The sequence below is a fragment of the Haemaphysalis longicornis genome, unplaced genomic scaffold (genome assembly GCF_048455015.1).
Source record: "Haemaphysalis longicornis isolate Haplotype H1 unplaced genomic scaffold, Haemaphysalis longicornis Haplotype H1 scaffold_16, whole genome shotgun sequence".
NCBI lineage: Eukaryota > Metazoa > Arthropoda > Arachnida > Ixodida > Ixodidae > Haemaphysalis > Haemaphysalis longicornis.
In genome coordinates, this window is record NW_027526266.1 from 16532520 (window position 1) to 16544559 (window position 12040).

Here is a 12040-nt window from a genome sequence, read left to right on the forward strand (position 1 = left end):
AAATCAGATCTTTGGCGTCCAGATTACAGGAAGGTGAGGGCAAACGTGGCCCATGCCAGCATTTCGGGGTTCTCAGGACATATTTTAAAATGCAAAATCAACTCCCCCCACAGATAAAAGGCTGCAGACACCGTTGCCTTTTATTTTATTCTTGCCAAGTTGATTTGATGATTGATTGATTGATTGATTGTAGGGTTTAACGTGCCGACGCAACGCAGGCGATGAGGCGCGCCGTAGTGGAGGGCTCCGGATTAATTTTGACCACCTGGGGATCTTTATCGTGCGCCGAAATCTCGTACACACGGTCGTTTTTGCTTTTCGCCTCCATCAGAAAAGCGACCGCCGCGGCCGGGAATCGAACTCGCGACCTCGTGCTCAGTAGCGCAACGCCTTAGCCACTGAGCCACCGCGGCGGGTTCTTGCGAAGTTAACGAGGGTATAATGACCTTGCCACTTGCTCCGTGGACCTTGCTATGATTATCCAGGACGCCACGACATCATGCCTCAAAATGTTTCGGCAGCTCTTACCTTGTAGTTGAAGATGATACACTGCCCGCGTCTTGCGCTCTGTATGGGGTAGTCCTCATCGTGGATCTTCGTACGCAACTTCGGGAAGTCCGCGGGGCCCAGTGGGGGGAACAATTTGAGCAGATGCCTGCGTGAGCAGCAGCGCCAGGAAAAGTCAAGTGAAATACCACGCGTCTGTTGCTTATCCGCGAGCAGTGGGTTTAGAAAGGGAGCTAGTGCAGCGGGAAGGACGTCTGACTCCACTGCGATGCATGGCCGCCTCCTACGCGCACATATCTGAAAGGTATTTGTATACTGCCGGAGTAGTAAGACTGCTACAAGCTGGTCGCTCCGAACCAGGGTATCGAACCGGAAAAAATACCTATCCAGCTGCAGTTCGGGTTCGGGGTAATTAATTTCGTTCAGGTTCAGTTGGGGTTTGGCTTCAGTACCGAACGTGTTCAGAAGCTCAAATGGGTTCGCGAACCGCTTTCATGAGTGGAATTATATCGGTATGAGAAATGTTTAGTAGTTTAAAGCGGCAAAAAAAAAATACTAACAAGAAGCCGAGATTATACCTATTTTTCCCATAACTGTGGCACTGCATCAAAGTGAACTTTATGCAATTGAACCACATATGAAGGAAAACAGAAGAAGCAGTGTCAATTCAGCAGCCACTTTCTCACCAGCCCTTATGTTTTCCAAGGGACTAGTTTTAGGCTTTTCACGAGAAGTGGAACTGGTGTGTTTGTTCGCTATTTCTAATTTGTGGGAAAATAATTATATGTAGCTCATTTTAGGCACTAAATTATATATCTAATTTGTGTGCAGGGAAAAGCTGTTTATTTCTAAATGTAGGCAAGCCGGATCGCGTCACAGCCTCGTTGGACGGTTCGCACGAAATTCGAAGTTTTACCTCTACAAAAGACCAAATATTGCAGCTGTCGTCAGAAATACTTTTTTTCTGCCAAGACTTTTAATATTCTGAAATTAGTAACGTGTTCTTTTTGCCTGCGAGAGAAATTTTTAAAATAAATATGACAAACACGACACTTTCAAAAATTGTAAAATTCCGGGTCCTGTTTTTTGCTTCTAAACAAGCTAGGAAGCTCATTTTTTTGTAATATTCGCCCATGAATTTGTATTCTATGTGATAATTTTAGCTTATGTAGAGAACATGGTGAAATGTTAAAAATGCGGCGCATTAAACGTAATTCAGGCATTTTGCTTGAAATTGAAAAGCAATATAACAAAAAGCAATTTTGAATTTTCCTCCAACTCTATACAAATCAGAGCGCAGACTATTCTTTATTACTGGCCTCAAAAAAGCACCCTGCATAATTCGTGTTGTTTAGCACATACAACGCCCTAAATGCGACCTTGTTAGGTGTACTGAGGCGACCTACTATATTGGCTTGTAACAAACTTCTGACTTCAACATAAGACGAGAAACGCCTGGTAGAAACTTCTCCACTCAAGGCGTCCTAGAAAATTAACGATTATCTTAGGCACCACTGCGCTCGCCGCCTTCGCAGTGATGACAACCTTGGTTATGTGATAAGTAGGGCAAATGAAAGGACATCTGGGACAAAAGTGCCCCTTGGTATTGTGCTTATTCGATTATCGACGGCAGCTAAAAAAGAGCACAAATTCTTCGTCTATGTACTCTGCGCGGAATAATTGAAAACCTAGTGATAGGCCTTTCTGTTTGCTTACGGGCGCAAACACCTGCAAAAAAAAGGCGCATTTGATGCTCCGAAGCTATGCCTGCGCGATGAGGCGCATTGCAGAAGAAACTTTGTTGGCCACCTGGGAATGTGGGCAAATCGACGTTTTGGTTTGTCGTATCCGCCAAAAAAACTAATGAGAGGGGCGGTGATCGAGCATGCACTTTCGTCAGTGGTTTATCCATTGACCCACTGCCGCTGTTCACACTCGTCAAGTACTTAGAAATTCGAGGTGTGTGAAAGAGACCTTTCTAACCACATTATGAAATGCAACAAGGAGGCACGCTTAGGGCGGGGGCTTCGCCGTTGCGATGGGGCAGCAACCTTTTCAGGGAAGGAAGGACAAATTCGAAGTTTCATACCGTCGCCAGTGTGCCTAAAGTGTGTGTTGCTCAGCCATTCACTCTGAATGCGCCACCAGCAGCAACAAATCGGTTCGCTTTTCTTCCCATGTTGCGACCACAAATAAAGCGTTGATAGCGTTCTGATTGCTCTGAGGAGGAGAAGAGGGTGAGTGGCCGAGAGTCTTTTGTTAACACAACGATGGCGTGCGGGCCAGAAGGGGGAGCTGGGGGAAAAGATTACAAAGTTGAAGTTGCGTCAAAAAGCAAAGCCCCGATGATATTCACCGCGCATTATCAACAGAGGCTGGTCGAACCGTTTAAACTCAAATCGATAACCGTTGCTCAATTTTTCGGTTGAGTTCCGTCCGGGTTCAGCGCCTGAAGAAATAACGGTTCAGGTTCTGGTTTGGTTGCCGCAAAGCAAAAATACCGGTTCGGTTTCGGTTCGACACCCTGTTCTGAAATCATGTCTACCTTTATCTTCAGGAGGCATGGCTGAACAGCAATCCTGGTGCTCGTTAGACCACATGAAAACTTTCAGAAGATTTATGTCACCAGCAAACTGTACAACAATCATTGCGGAAAATACAATGTGGCACAGTCTTCGCTAAAAATAGGCGAGTTACTGGAACCTAAGCTGGGCGAGATGCAAGAGTATCCTCTTCAATGCTATAATAGGACCTCGCATATGTTGGCGTATACAGGAAAAAAAGCCTATAGTTTCTCCCAGTTTTGTATGCATCGTTTACATAATGAAGTAATATCCGTCGTATACAACGTATGGTTCACAGAAGTATTACCTTTGCTCACTAGCATTGTTTTTAAAACTTGTGCTGGGAGCACTGCAGTTGACAGGCACAATTTCAACGAAATAAGAACGCGTCCTGCATTTAAAATCAGCTGGCACCGTAGGAAGCCGTACGCCACTTTAGAGGGAGTTACCCGCCACAGTTGATCAGTGGCTATGGCGTCAGGCTGCCGAGCCGGAGTAGGCGGGTTTGATCCCAGCCTCGGTAGCTGTTTTTTAATGGAGGTGAAAAGCTCAAACGCCCACATATCAAGATTTTAGAGCATTTTAAAGATCCTCAAGTTACGAAAATTAATCAGAAGCCCCCACTGGGAGCACGTTGTAGACCAGGTGCAGCTTCGGCGTGTTAAACCGCATATATCAATCAATCAGTCATTTGAAGTATTCAAATTACTGATGTATTAGAATTTCTTTATTTACCATCAGAGCCTATATGCATCAGTGATGGGGTGCAGGGCCGTAGGCAGACATGTTTTCCGGGGGGTGCTATTCATCACGCGAAAAATACCAAGAGAAATATTTTAGTAATATTGCTTTTCGCTTTTGTCCTTATTACTGCCATTCTTCGATTTTAACTTTGACGGCGGCGGTGTGTAAATAACACGGGCAAAGATAAGGAAAAATGTAGGAGCTGGACACAACATTCAGAAAATGTTAGGGGGGGGGCGTTTTGAAATCGAAGAACACCCCCACCCCCGTATTGCTACGCCCTGATGGGATGTATTACAAAAACTCCCAGGGCACAGCTCATCTTATGCGGAAACATTACTGCCCGCTTGAATTCCGCTGAGTCTTGATTCGGTTTGAGCGCTGAGTGTGTGCGGTACCATGGCAAAGACGAGAATCTTCGTCGTGCTAACTGCGTGACGAAGCATGAAGCGACTTCTGGAAGATGCTCGGCTCGCCCTGACGAGCAGGCGATCTACTAGTCCACAATACTGACTATAAGTCTGTGAAAGCAGCTGTACAAGAGCAGCGTGCCACTGGACACAAGAATACTTCAATAAGGCAAGCGCGGGAAGTAGACAAGTCTGTCTCTATAGACCTGGATTAAGACTTTCATGCCCTACCATCCCTACAATGTACTCCACCATCAAAAGCTGAAGCTGCAGCTAGCACGGCGGCACCTGCTTCTTTGGCTACACCACCCCTGGCTTGAGTGGAGGTCCCTTCACCAGATCCGAGAGCAGCACTAATGTCCACGACTACTGGGGCGATGGCGTCAACAGCAGTTTTCAATTCCACCCCTGGTGCTAGGTCTTCTAGAGCCCCTTCCGATGCCACGCTCGAAGGACAACGTGAGTCGCAAGCCGAACGTATCTCGGTAGGCCTCTTTTCTGCAATCTACTCCATCGTAGAAGTTGTACGCCTCTTTCTCCGCTCTCTTACTACCCCAGTGGCCAAAGCTGTCGTGACGCTCGTAGACTTCGTTCCGCCTCTACTAGTACAATGGCGGTAGCGGCAACCATCACTATACGTTCCCCACTTTGCGGCAAATTCGGCAAAACGGAATTATTTCTCAATAGAACGCACGTGGACTTGGTCTGCCACTTCCAGGCTTCCGTAGATTTGTGCAAACACACAGAGCTTGCCGTTGCTGCCATTTCGGAGTGCCGACTTTCCAGAGAGATACATTGCTATCAAGGTACGCAGTCCTGCATTCATCAACTGGTTTGGCAAATAAGAAAGGCTTGCTGTGTGAGAGAAACGACCTCAATTCGTGCATCACAATTTACCGCCTAACGCGTTGAACGAATTCGCCGCAATAGAAGATATAGCATCAGCCAGAAGCACGGAAAAGCTCATTCAGACACAGCCGAAGAAGCTTGCCAAACGTGTATGGGTGTCCTTTTGTTCGACGTTAGACCCTCGGAAGCCGCGCACAACTATATGAAGTTTAGTGCGTGGTCTCCGTACACCGCAAGCATAGATGTAAACTTTTAACTCTGTTTCTCTAAGAATGAAAGTAAGCGACTTACATGTCGCTGAAGGCTTCTGTGCTACAATTACCGCCGCACCGGGCTCTTTACGAACCAGGATTTCCAGCGATGCGAACAAATCATCGAACAGACCATACATGAACCAAAGATTTTCTATGGCAGAACTTGAAGCTACTCTGTGCTCAGTTAACAAACCCTCTTCTCCAGGCCCAGACGGGATACGTCATACCCATTTAATTTCATCTAGGCCCCAAAGCGAAGCGGTGGGTCTTGTCAGTATTCAACCATACCTGGAGGACCAGCCGTGTCGAGCCTGTGTGGAACAAAGCTCGCATCATGCCAGTTATAAAACTTGCCAAAGACCCCACCAATATTGATTCGTATGGGCGTATTGCGTTTCTAAGCTGCATTGGGAAGCTCATGAAGAAATTAGTACTGCTCCGCGTAGAGTGGGATCTGACTGACAGAAGCGTACATCAATCGCAGATATCGGGCTTCCGCAAGGGCCGGAGCAGATAACGGCATTTCCCTTGCAACACATTGGAAGCACGCAAACATATGACAGGGAAATTACCATTGCAGCCTTCATTGACATTCAATCGTAATATGACTGGGTCCTCTATGAAGCTGTCAGGACAGCGATGACGTTTGTAGGCCTTGCGGGACGAATTTATGACTGGATGTCTGATTACCTCGGCGATAGGACCTCCTACATGTCTGTAGGGAATAGTAAAACATCCCTCTATAACGTGACTCCTGGTGTCTCTTAGGGGGGGCGTTAAGCCCGACTCTTTTTCAATATTTCGGTTATTGGCGTTGAGAGATATCTGCGAAATCGATACAAATCTCCATGCACGTAACGATATCTGTATCTGATTCTCGGGCCGAAACAGGCGTGTCCCCGAGTCGAGACTTCAGCGTGCTGTAATCTCAATGGAAAAATTCCTCGGGACACGTGCCCTTGATATATAACCGGCCAAGTGCGACGCAATCGCCTTCACAAAGCGGGATGTCTCGAATAGCAGTTAACGGTCGCAGGCGTCCTGATACCGCATGTTAAATATCACAGGTTTTTGGCTTTTACCTTCGAACGACATGTGACGTGGACGCCGAACATCCGAGGCCTAAAGGAGAAGTTCACGTCATTCGCGGACATTTTCGCCATGCTTTCCAACAGCCCTGATGGATGTAGCGTCAGCTCTCCTTACGGCTATACGATGTCCTGGCGAAGGCTTACTTTGCAATAGCCTCCCAGCCATGACTTCTCTCTCCAAAGGAAATTTTAAAATACTAGATGGGTTGCAGGCACGAATACTTTCTCTTGGCGTCCCGAAGACAACCTCTACAGTGGGAACTTTTACATAGAGCAGTCTGCTTCCGTCCACTGTTTTACAGGCAATGGAAAAACTTCGCACGTGCCTGGGCGTTGTGGCAAGGAAACATAGGCATCCTCTTGCTGCAGCCTTGGTCTCTGAAGTGCAGAACTCTCGGTCTTCCTAGTATCAAGCTTAAGCCTTTTCTCCTCATCATCCGTGGCAATTTCCTCCAATGAAAATATTCACCTCGGTACCTGGATTTAAGCACAAGGTGGATATACCAGCCCCGGCTCTAAATTTGTTTGCCTTGGAGCATATTGTCACGGAGCCAAAGATGACACAGTCGTCTTCAAGGAAAAACACGTTTTTAGAGCGAACTTGTGCTCCCCTAACAAGTGAAAAAGTACGCAGGCGGCGAAGAAGCAGTCAACAAAGCGACGTGCGTAGGCGAGCGTCGAAGAGTCGAATACCGCGGCGTCCGCTCTGCACGCTTTTATCTTTCGGAGCGAGTGTTTCTCGAGCAATCGATTTACATCCAGAATATTTGATATCGAAGAAGATTATTCTAGGGTGTTGACGTTAGTTGGAAACGCTCTCCCTATCAAAAGAGATAGAGATAACACGCGCGGCATAGGAATTCAGAATGGAACACGCGCTACCGTTGGCACAGATAACACAGACCGCGCAGCCGGGCGGTGAAAGCAAAACAAAAATAAACAAACCCATTGCCCGGTTTGCGGCAATCACCCCCTCTAAAAGTGTATGACCCCATGATAAAATAGAGGCCAGTCCGAACAAACAACACAAATGTCCCTCGATCATCTTGCGTCGTAAGGTTTCAGGCGAACCACGTGGATGACTTGGGGCCGCATGCGTCGTCGGTTTTCGCCGTAATCACCGTCGCGTATCACCTCGTAAGTAAGTTGGCAAACACGTCGTAGAATCTGGTAGGCTCCGAAATACCGTCGCAGAAGCTTTTCACTAGTTCCGCGTCATCGGATGGGAGTCCACACACACACACGATCCCCTAGGTGGTACTCGGCGTCTCGGGGTCGGATATTGTAGCGTCCGGCATCCACTAGCTGCTCGTTCGTTGTACAAACTCGAGCGTACTGGCGGGTCTCCTCCACACGCTGAAGGTGTCCTTGGATGTCGGCGTTGAGGTCGTCGTCTTCGGCGTGCGGGAGCATGGCGTCAAGCATCGTAGTCGTCCGTCTTCCGTAGACAAGCTCGAACGGCGTCATCTGCGTAGTTTCCTGGATAGCTGTGTTGTACGCAAAGGTGACATACGGGAGCACATCGTCCCAAGTCTTATGTTTAACGTGGACGTACACGCACAGCCTATCCGCAATCAAATTGTTCAAACGTTCCGTTAGTCCGTTCGCTTGGGGGGTGGTACGCCATCATTCTTCGGGGATCTGGGTTGCTTTAGCATAATATTCCTTGCAGCACCTCCGCAGTAAACACCGTTCAGCGGCCCGCGATTAAGACTTTAGGGGCTCCATGTTGCAGCACAACTTGGCTTATGAAGAACTTTGCGACTTCCTGTGCAGTGCCCCTCGGAAGAGCGGCGGTCTCTGCGTAGCGCGTCAGGTAGTCTGTCGCGAAGACAATCCACTTGTTCTCGGATCGTGACGTAGGGAACGGGCCCAAAAGGTCCAGTCCAATCTGATGGAAGGGCCTCAATGGGACGGAGATTGGCTGCAGACGTCCGGCGGGTCTCATCGCCAGTGTTTTTCGTCACGGGTAGTCAGGGCAGCTGCGGACGTTGTGGGACACATCGGTTGTAAGGCGGGGCCAGTAGCACTTCGCCTTGATTTTTCCTATAGTACGTGAAGTGCCGAGATGTCCGGATGACGCGTCGTCGTGCAGGCTCCCAAAATGTCGTCACAAAGGTCTGCAGGGATGACTAAAAGATAATTCGTTCTCGTTCCAGGATTGAAATTTTTTTCACGAGGACGGAGTTTTTGAAGCTAAATGCTTATAAGTTGCATTTGAAGGCCCTAGGCACGGCGACGTTGCGTCCTTCGAGGTAGTCGATCGTGACGCCTAACTCAGAGTCGTCACGCTGCTGGGTGGCTAGGTCGCTCTGCGTAACGACTCTGAAGAACGCGCTTTCTTCATCGGAGTCTTGACGTGGTGGGTCGACGGGGACGCGAGACCGATAGTCGTCGTAGGAGTGTTTCCTGCCTGTTTTATAGACGATAACAGCGTCGAATTATTGTAGGCGCAAGCTCCATCGCCCATGACGGCCCGAGGGGTCTTTCAACGTGGCGAGTCAACACAGCGCATTGTGTTCTGTCACAACCTTGAAAGGCCTGCCATACACGTATGGACGAAATTTTGAAATGGTCTATATAATAGCGAGGCACTCTTTTTCGGAGGCAGACTTGTTTTTCTCCTCCTTTGGGAGCGGCTGTCATAGGCGATTACCTTTTGGCAACCGCTTTGCTTTTGGACGAAGAGAGAACCCAAGGCTATAAATCTGGAATTAGTGTGCATTTCCGTTTCGCCGTTTTGGTTAAATGAGCGAGCAGAGGTGGGCTTTGCAGGCGTTGTTGCAGCTCGCAGAATGCTTCTTCTTGGGAGCTTTTCAAACTGAAAGGGGTGCTATCTTTCCTCAAGCGTGTGAGTGTCTCTGCAATGCGTGCGAAGGTTCCGACGAATCACCGGTAGTACGCGCATATTCGGAGAAATCTTCGCACTCCCTTCTTGTCTTTCGGTCTTGGGACTTTCGCTATGGCTGAAGTATTCGCCGGATCAGGCACGACTCCCGCGGAGCTGATGACATGGCCCAAAAACTTGAGCTTCTTGTACGAGAAGCGGCACTTTCCAGGCTTCAGCGTTAACCCCAATGGGCAATTGGCCTCTAGTAGAGACTCCAACACTGCAAGTTGTTCGTCGAAAGTCCGGGACAATAGCACAACGTCGTCGAGGTATATGAGGCAGGTGTGCCACTTTAGTCCTGCTAGTATAGTGTCCATGACTCTCTGAAACGTTGCTAGCGCCATGCATACCCCAAACGGCATCACTTTGAACTCGTATAGGCCTTCCGGGATTATGAATGCAGTCTTCTCTCGGTTTCTCTCGTCCACTTCAATTTGCCAGTAGCCCGTCTTTAAATCCATCGAAGAGAAGCACTTTGCGTGTCAGAGGTGGTGGAGGGCGTTGTCGATTCGTGGCAGAGGGTACACGTCCTTTTTGGTGATTTTTTTCAGTCACCGGTAGTCAACGAAGAACAATAATGTGCCGTCTTTTTTCTTCACGAGTAGGACCGGCGCAGCCCAGGGGCATTTCGATGGTTTATTGCATCGTCGCTGAGCATGTCGTCGAATTGAGTCCGGATTGCTTTCCCCTTATGTGAAGAGACATGGTACGGTGACTGTCGGGTAGGTCGGCCCCATCTTCGGTTATAATTCGGTGCTTCGCTAGGTGTGTCTGACGTAATTTTGAGTTTCACGAGGAACACTCGCTGTAGCGACGCCGCAGATCCAGTGATCTGTCCCGATTTTCTTGCGGCAGCGACAGGTTCCCGTCGAAAGGATGCGGCAGCTTGGAAGCATCTGCGCCCGCCCGTTGAAAGTTGGAGACCGCGATCACTTGACTTGCTTCTTGCGTTTCTTCGAGGAACACAACTGCAGTGCCCTTGTTTAGATGCTGGTGCTCCTAGATGAAATTCGTGACGAAAACATCGGATTTGCATTGCTTAAAGCCCGCAATGCCTCTTGCGAAGGAGACACCGTGGCCGAGAAGCAAACTTTGGTCGCTCTCAACGATAGCGTCGATGTCAGCAGCAGCATCCTCACAGTAGACGGCGATGATTAAGCTTGCGCGGGGTGGCAGGGTGATGTGATCGTCGGTGATCCTTACAGCAACACGGTGTTCGGGGCTCGGTTCCGGTGTCATGGTGTGATCGGAGGAAAACCTTATCGACTTGGCAGATTAATTCACCATTGTCCATCGAAAGGTCCATTCCAAGAATTACGTCGCGAGAGCAGTGAGGCAAAATTACGAAAGCAGCAACGTACGCGGTGCCGTCTAGGGTGAGGCGTAATGTACACCTTCCACTTGTCGTTACGAGATGGCCTCCTGCTGTGCGCATGTGTGGTCCGTTCCGTCTAGTCGTAATTTTCTTCATCATAGAAGCGAATGATCCGCTCATTACAGAGTAGTCGGCTCACGTGTCTACGAGGGCGACTACATTAAAGCTGTCGATGGCCAACTGGACGTTGGAAGTCGCCTTTCTCGAGTTCCGGGTGCGTTGGGGCGTCGTATCTCGCCTTGTCGGTGACATCGTTGGGCACTATGCGTTGTCATTGTCGTCTTCTCAGTGTGGGTATCATTCATGTCAGGTACGCTTCGCTGCGTCTTGCTATCGTCGTGTTCAGGAGTCACGCCAGGGTTAGATTGGCTCGTCGGGCTCAAGGTATGTCGTAGATCGTTGACTTCGGCGAATCGTTGTGTCGTCTGAGGTTATTAGTTTTTCCGCCATTATCCAAGTTCACCTCCAGAAGTTGCTGCCTTTAGTTTCCCCTGCGTGGGCTGGGGGACCTTCCATGTGCGAAGACATCATTGCTACGGTGGTTCGGCGACTGGTATGGGTAGGGCGACGGCGAACGGTTGATATGCGCTGCACCTCGGTTGGCGTTGGACAGGTAATCTTCGATTTCAGTAGGGTGCTTGCCGGGCCGGGGGCATGGTGTGTCGACGGAGAACTCTCGCAAACCGAGCGTCTTGTAGGGGCAGCTGCGGTAGAGGTGGTCGGTCACTCCGCAGTGGTAGCTCAGAAGACGATTGTCGGGAGTTCGCCATACGTCCGTCTTCCTCCGCGTCTGGTTTCGGACTACAGGGGACCAGGTGGGCGACAGTGGGCGGCGGTACGGTAGAGCCTCTTGATGACGAGTTAAAGCAGGGCGGACTCGACAAACAGCCGTGTAGTACGTCATAGCTTGCGGCTCGTGGGGTACTTCGGACGGCGCAGAAATTCCCAACATTGTTTCACTTCTTCCCAAATCACGTCGGTAAAGGAAGCGACCTGGGGCTCCCTCAGCAGTGGGAGAAGTTTCCGCTTTTCATCTCTCACTACTGCGCGGATGGTCTCGCGTACGCTATCAGCCGGAATTCGCGTGTTGTTGACGTACTTCGCGTTGGCCGCGCCAACAAAGTTGCGGTCATGTTGATTAGCACGCAATTCGAAGGCCTTCTCAATTGTTTATTATTACACTTGTGTTTATTGGTGCAAGGGTATCTGCGACCAAACAGTGCAAAGACTCTGTTATGTGGTCCTTTATGTCAGGTTGGCACTTAAACATGTATGAATGGAGAAAGGACGTGCCACTGCCAAAAAACCTATATATGGGTGTAGAGGGCCTGTAGGCTAAAACAAAATGATGATAAA

At 49.1% G+C, this 12040-nt stretch overlaps 1 long non-coding RNA gene across 1 annotated transcript in view; it reads right to left on the reverse strand.

Annotated features, from left to right (window-relative positions):
- Positions 1 to 533: 533 nt before the first annotated feature.
- The window catches only part of LOC144166130 (uncharacterized), a 64357-nt gene continuing 52850 nt past the window's right edge, over positions 534 to 12040 (reverse strand). Inside the window, exon 3 of the long non-coding RNA XR_013321592.1 lies at positions 534 to 655. This is a non-coding gene — a long non-coding RNA (uncharacterized LOC144166130). The remainder of the gene's footprint in view (positions 656 to 12040) is intronic.